The sequence below is a fragment of the Microtus ochrogaster genome, unplaced genomic scaffold (genome assembly GCF_000317375.1).
Source record: "Microtus ochrogaster isolate Prairie Vole_2 unplaced genomic scaffold, MicOch1.0 UNK65, whole genome shotgun sequence".
NCBI classification, from domain to species: Eukaryota; Metazoa; Chordata; class Mammalia; order Rodentia; family Cricetidae; genus Microtus; species Microtus ochrogaster.
Genome location: NW_004949163.1, coordinates 1,448,599 through 1,454,880, shown reverse-complemented (window position 1 = coordinate 1,454,880; position 6,282 = coordinate 1,448,599). Strand labels below are relative to the sequence as shown.

General features: G+C 42.8%; 1 pseudogene; it reads left to right on the top strand.

Moving 5' to 3' along the window:
* Positions 1 to 270: 270 nt before the first annotated feature.
* Positions 271 to 1,012, top strand: LOC101993789 (annotated as a pseudogene).
* Positions 1,013 to 6,282: the final 5,270 nt, after the last annotated feature.

Below are 6,282 nucleotides of genomic sequence, written 5' to 3'. Positions count from 1 at the left end.
TGAGATTCCTGGAGGTAGCAAGCAGGAGTTGGCAGTGCCCACTGGCACAAAGGAAAGGAAAGAAAGGGCAGGCCTGAAAAGCAGAAGGATCGGTGGACTAGATACTTAAGCCACCAGGAGTGAGCTTAGCATCATACGGTTTAGGCAAGCACCTAAGCCAACCGCCCAGCAAATTAACCCTAGCGGTCCTGGTGAGCCAACCTGCCCCGCAGCAGCCTCCCTGCGACGGGAGTGCTGGCGTCCATTTCCTTCGATTTTCAGGATCTGAAGATGGCTGCACAGTTAGCGATGAAAGTGGTGCTGAAAAGAACCACCAAGTCTCTAAATGAGCGCTTTACTGGTATGCTGAAGAACAAACAGCCGATTCCAGTGAATATTCTGGCTTCGATGGAGCAGCAGCAGCTAGCCAGTGGCAGAAACAGAAGCCGGGCCCAGCAGATGGAGAATAGACCCTCTGTCCAGGCAGCATTAAAACTTAAGCAGAGCTTAAAGCAGCGCCTGGATAAGAAGAGTAACACCCAGGCACGATTAGGCCTACCCCAAAGGTGCCCTGGCTAGGGGAGCAATTGGAGGACAAGGCCTACCCATAATCCCCAGATGTGTGCCCCGAGGAGGAGGACTACTTGGGGCACTTGCCACCAGAAGCCTGCTTAGGGGCGGGCTGTAGCTCCAAGGTCAAAGCGTGCTCCTCCGAGGTGGACAAGCCTTAGCTGCCCCCAAATGGACTCAAGAAAAGGCTCTGTTCCAGGTCGTGGAGGTCCTGGAAGAGGGGGCCTAGAGCGTGGAGTTTATGGATCGTGGTGGAATCGGTGGTAGAGGTCGGGCTGTGATAGATCGGGGAAGAGGGGACTGTGGAGGCCAAAGTCAAGGGAGAGGTGCCCTCACTCACCCTGTATTGACCAAGGAGCAGATGGACGATGAACTGGATGCATACATGTCCAATCCTACAGGACACTTGGGTGCTGAGTTGGATGCCTACATGGCACAGACGGATCCTGAAACCAATGACTGAAGCCTGTCCGCCTGCCCGCTTGCCTGCCCACCTCTTAGACTTTTGGGAAAGTCACATCTATGCATATGAAGAAATATCCTTGAGCAAACATGAGAAGAGCTCTGATTGAGGCTGGAAGGACTTACGCAATGGGTTGTGGACTTGCTGCCACCAGTGGGTGCATTTGGTCTGTTCCGTTCTTTAGATACTGTGTGAAATAAACCCCATTTTCCTTTGGAAAAAAAAAGAGCAGCTCCCTGCCCCAACCCTATATGCTTTCCTTGGGCCTGTATGGTTGTCACTGTTGTGCAGGAGCTGTCATTTCTCTTTTTAAAGAGTTTTTTTCTTTTTAATGCAAATCTTTATTAATTTTGATAGTATCCATAGTTTTTCTTCTCTTGTGGAAACAAGAGCAAAACACCTTCCCCAATGTAGCACATCTCCTGGTTTCCATTGTGAGGTCAACACATCTTGAAATACACTGGTTGATTCAATTTAGAAGTTTTTTTTTCATTATCCAATATCTCTCTGCTGCTGTTGTTCCTTTCTCATTAGTGTTAAGAAAATTCAAGGTTAGTAAAGCATTATGCCATCTATTTCTGAGGGGAGTTTCCATCCCTTTTTGTTTGTTTAGCACATCCTTTATAGTTTGATTTGATCATTTTGTAACTGCCTGACCTGTAGGATTATTTGGTATACCTGTAATGTGCTTTATATTATAATAGGCAAAAAAACCATTTTATTTTCTTAGATACATATGCCGGACCATTGTCTGTCTTTATTTGTGCAAGAATACCCATGATGACCATAACTTCTAATAAATGTGTGATTACTGAATCAGCCTTTTCTGAGCTCAAGGAGGTTGCACATTGAAAACCTAAATACATGCCTATGGTGTGGTGCACATATTTTAATTTACCAAATTCTGCAAAGTGAAACACATCCATCTGCCAGATTTTATTCCTTTGAGTACCCTTTGGGTTACTCCCTGCAGGCAACAGTGTTTGGTTATAGAAAGAGCAAGTAGGACATCTCTTTATAATCTCCTTAGCTTGTTGCCATGTAATAGGAAATTCTTTCTTTAAACCTTCGCTATTGACATGATGTTTTTTTATGAAATTCTGAGGCCTGCAACACACTTCAAATCAATAATCGATCAATTTCTGCATTACTGTGTGCTAGAGGACCTTGCAGACCCGTATGGGATTGGATGTGTGTTATGTATATAGGACAAAGCCTCTTCCTGATTATGTTTTGCACTTTAATGAATAATGAAGTCAGTTCCGTATCATCTGGTATGAATTCAGTGGTTTGAATATGCAAGACAACTCTTTCTGCATATTGTGAATCAATAACTATATTGAGAGGTTCTTTAACATCCCTTAGTACCATAAGAATACCATATAATTCTGCCTTCTGGACAGAATTATAAGGGCTTTGTTCCATTTTACTTAATTTTTCTGATTTGTAACCTGCCTTCCCTGATTTATTTGTATCAGTATAAATATGTTAAGCATGAAGTGTTGAAATAACCAGGCTAGCTAAGGATAAAACAATTATATTTTATTTATTATAAGGGGGAAAACAAAACAGGAAACGAGAAATCCAAGCACAGTAATGTCCTGTGGAAAAAGGCGCAGAGAGAGCGAGCACCTGGAGGTGAACACATTTTACCTTGGGTCCCAGCGAAGCCATGACTTAACTAAGACCCACCTCTTAAAGATGTTTGGCTAACAAGATTCCCCATCAATTGTATGTGCATTGGTGTTTTCCATGAGTGTCAGATACCCTGTAACTGGAGTTACAGTCAGTTGTGAGCTGCCATGTGGGTGCTGGGAATTGACTCGGGTCTTCTAGAAGAGCAGTCAATACTCTTAGCCACTGAGCCATCTCTCCAGCCCTCATGTTCTGTATTTCTATACATGAACACAGCTTGGCTGTCATCACTGGTGTACTCCAGAACCCACTTTTTAGTGTTGTAGTAACTAAGAAAGAGAGGAGGCACTTAAGGCAGAGAAGGGGAAATGGAGACATATTTCTCTTTCCTTTTTCCCGGTTTGTCCCAAAGGGCACACAGCCTTAATCCCATATCTGGCTCCAAGTCAAAGTCCTGTGCTCACTTTTCTACCTGCTCCTCTGTTGCCAGAGTCTTGTGATCACCTGTGCCAGTGGAGGTTGAGGAGGGATAGTGGCTGCTCTCTGTTGCCTAGCCTAACACAATCCAGCTACCAGTGTTTGGGATCAGATGCTCTCAAGTTCTTGGTCTCTTAATCAAGAATAAAATAAAAGCCCACATATATTTGCAAAAGTAGCAATGGAGCTTTATTTTTAGCTTTAGCAAATCAGTAGAAAATATCCGGATGGCTGCAAGGGAGAGGTGAGTCAGAGGTCACAGTTGAAGATACCGAAAGACCCCTATTACTATTTGGGGTTTCCTTTCATGAAGTTCAAGAGAAGCAGTTTGCAGTCACATGTAGTGACACATGTCTTTAATTCCAGATTCAGGGGACATAGTTGTGCAGATCTTTTTGAGTTTAAGAAAAGCCTGGTCTACATAAGGAGTTCCTGGATAGCCAGACTCTGACTTGAAAAAATTAAAAGCAAGGGATAGGGGAGGTTGCTATGGATATAATTTACAGAGTATTCTATTTTGATTGATAGGCTTAGATTATATCCATCTTTGCTTACTTCCTATGTCCCATCCCATAATACATCTGATTTCAATTATATGCTTGTTCAATTATACATAGGCATGAGAAGGTAAACAGGATTCTCTCCTAAAGTTTACACCATTTTGTCTTATTGTGCATGTACCCCAACTCAGTTCAGGCTGCATCATGGATACATATACATAAATTGTACCTTGACATAAATGGGAATATGTTGAGAAATAAATTGTCCAAACTTGATGGTTATTAAGAAAGGAGAAATTGTTTGAAATGTGGGTGTGCAGCTACATGCAACAGGTTACTAAGTGCATTGCTCAGAGTGGGGTGTGTATGTGTTTAGTTCATGTGAGTGAGGGAGCTAGGCTGCCAAGAGTATTATTAGAAGTAGGGTGTGTAGACCCCAAACCAAGAAGAGTCACATGTTACTAAAATATCCTTTAAGCTTTCCTTCTTCAGTTCCAGTGGCTCAGATGACAGGAGTGATGGGGATTTACCTACGTGTCACAGAGGTCTGGGGTCTAGGTTTCAAGACTAAGACATAGGCTTAATTCTCTCTATCTGCCTGGAGATATGTGTTGTAGGAGTTTCTGTCCTGCTCTGTTCCCACAGTCATTAAGTCCCAAAGAAATCACACAGGGGTCTACATTAACTATAAACTGATTGGCCCATTAGCTCAGACTTCTTATTAACTCTTATAATTTATATTAGCCCATCGTTCTAGTAGTACCACATGGCTCAGTACCTTTTTTTCAGCGAGGCAGTCACATCTTGCTTCTTCTGTGTCTGGGCCCACAACTGCATCCTCTTCCCAGAATTCTACTGTTCTCCTTGACCCACCTCTACTTCCTGTCTGGTTGTCCCGTCTATACATCCTGCCTGGCTACTGGCCAATCAGTGTTTATTTAAAATATAATTGACAGAATACAGACCATGGTCCCTCACCAGACATGTATCTCCAAAATGGGCTCTTTGGAGTTGGGGGAAGGACAACACAAGTGATTATTTGCTACCTTCTGATGTGGGAGTGATTTCTTATTAATAAAGAAACTGCCTAGACCCATTTGATAGGCCAACCCTTAGGTAGGTGGAGAAAACAGAACAGAATGCTGGGAGAAAGAAGCTGAGTCAGTGAGTCGCCATGCAGATGCAGGTTAAGATCATTCCTGGTAAGCCAGCTTGTGGGCTACACAGATTAATAGAAATGGGTTAGATCAATATGTAAGAGCTAGCCAATAAGAAACTGAAACTAATGGGTCAGGCAGTGTTTAAAAGAATACAGTTTCCGTGTAATTATTTCGGGGCATAAGCTAGCCATGTGGGTAGCCGGGTGCTGGGGATGCAGCCCCGCCGCTCCTACTACTACAATTCAGAGTGTCTTTGTATTTTAGCAGAACAGATGGAGGCTCCGTGTCCTCCCAACGATTCATTATGCCTCTGTAGAGGTAAGTTGTTGTGTGGCTAACTGCTTATTTAGGGTGCTAGTGGACAAATGACTACTCAGCTGTCATCCTGTCCTGCTTTATGTCATTTATTTCCTGAAAGCAGACCACCTTTTTTTGTTTCTTTCTTCTTTTAAGATTTATTTTTAATTGTGTGTGAGTGTCTGTGTTTGTGCACATGCATACACAAACCGTGAAGGCCAGAAGAGGGTAAAAGATCCCTTAGAGGTGCAGTCACAGGTGTCTGTGAGCGGCTGACTTGGCTGCTGAGAACTCAGCTTGTGTCCTCTGCAAGAGCAATACATGTTCTTAATCACTAAACCATCCTTCTTATTTCTTTAAATGCCTCACTAATTTAGTTGAAAACTGGGTAATTTTCTGGCCATTAGTAGTGCACATATTTGATCCAAGCACTCAGGAGACAGAGGCAGGTGGATCTCTGTGAGTTTGAGGCCAGCCTGGTCTGGTCTATAGATTGAGTTCCAGGACAGCCAGGACTGTTACACAGAGAAACCCTGTCCCGGGGGGGGGGTTGCGAACAAAAAAGAAAACTGTATAAGTTTAACATCTTTTTTCTGATTATTTCAGCCTAAGATACTGTATTTGTATTTTTATCCTAGCGATAGAACCCAGAGTCTCATTATTTATGTTAGACAAGCACTATACTACTGAGCTACCCCCTCAAACTATAATGTAGTTATTTTGAGACTTTTCTCATTCCCTGAGGTTTTTCTGTTGCTGCTTCTTGTGGGTTACTGGTTCTGTACAATGACTTTTAAAAAATTGGTATAAGTGTTTTGCATGCAAAACTTGTGTGCCTCATCCATTTCTGATGCCTCAGCACCTAGAAGAGGTGTTGGATCCTCTGGGACTGGAGTAATAGATGGTTGTAAGTCACTAGATGGATGCTGGGAATTGAACCTTGACCCTCTGAAAGAAGAGTAAGTACTCTTAACAGATGAGCCATCTCTTCAACCCCCACTCCATTTTTTTTTTTGAGAAAATATCATTTTTATGTAGCATAATTTGGTTTGGAGCTTGCTATGTAGCCCAAGCTACCCTCAAACTTAATATATGAGTTATTCTTTGCTGTGTTCAAATACCAAACAAAAGCAACTTATTGAAGGAAGGGAGTATTAGGGCTTATAGTTCCAGGAGACAGAGTCCATCACAGCAAAGAACT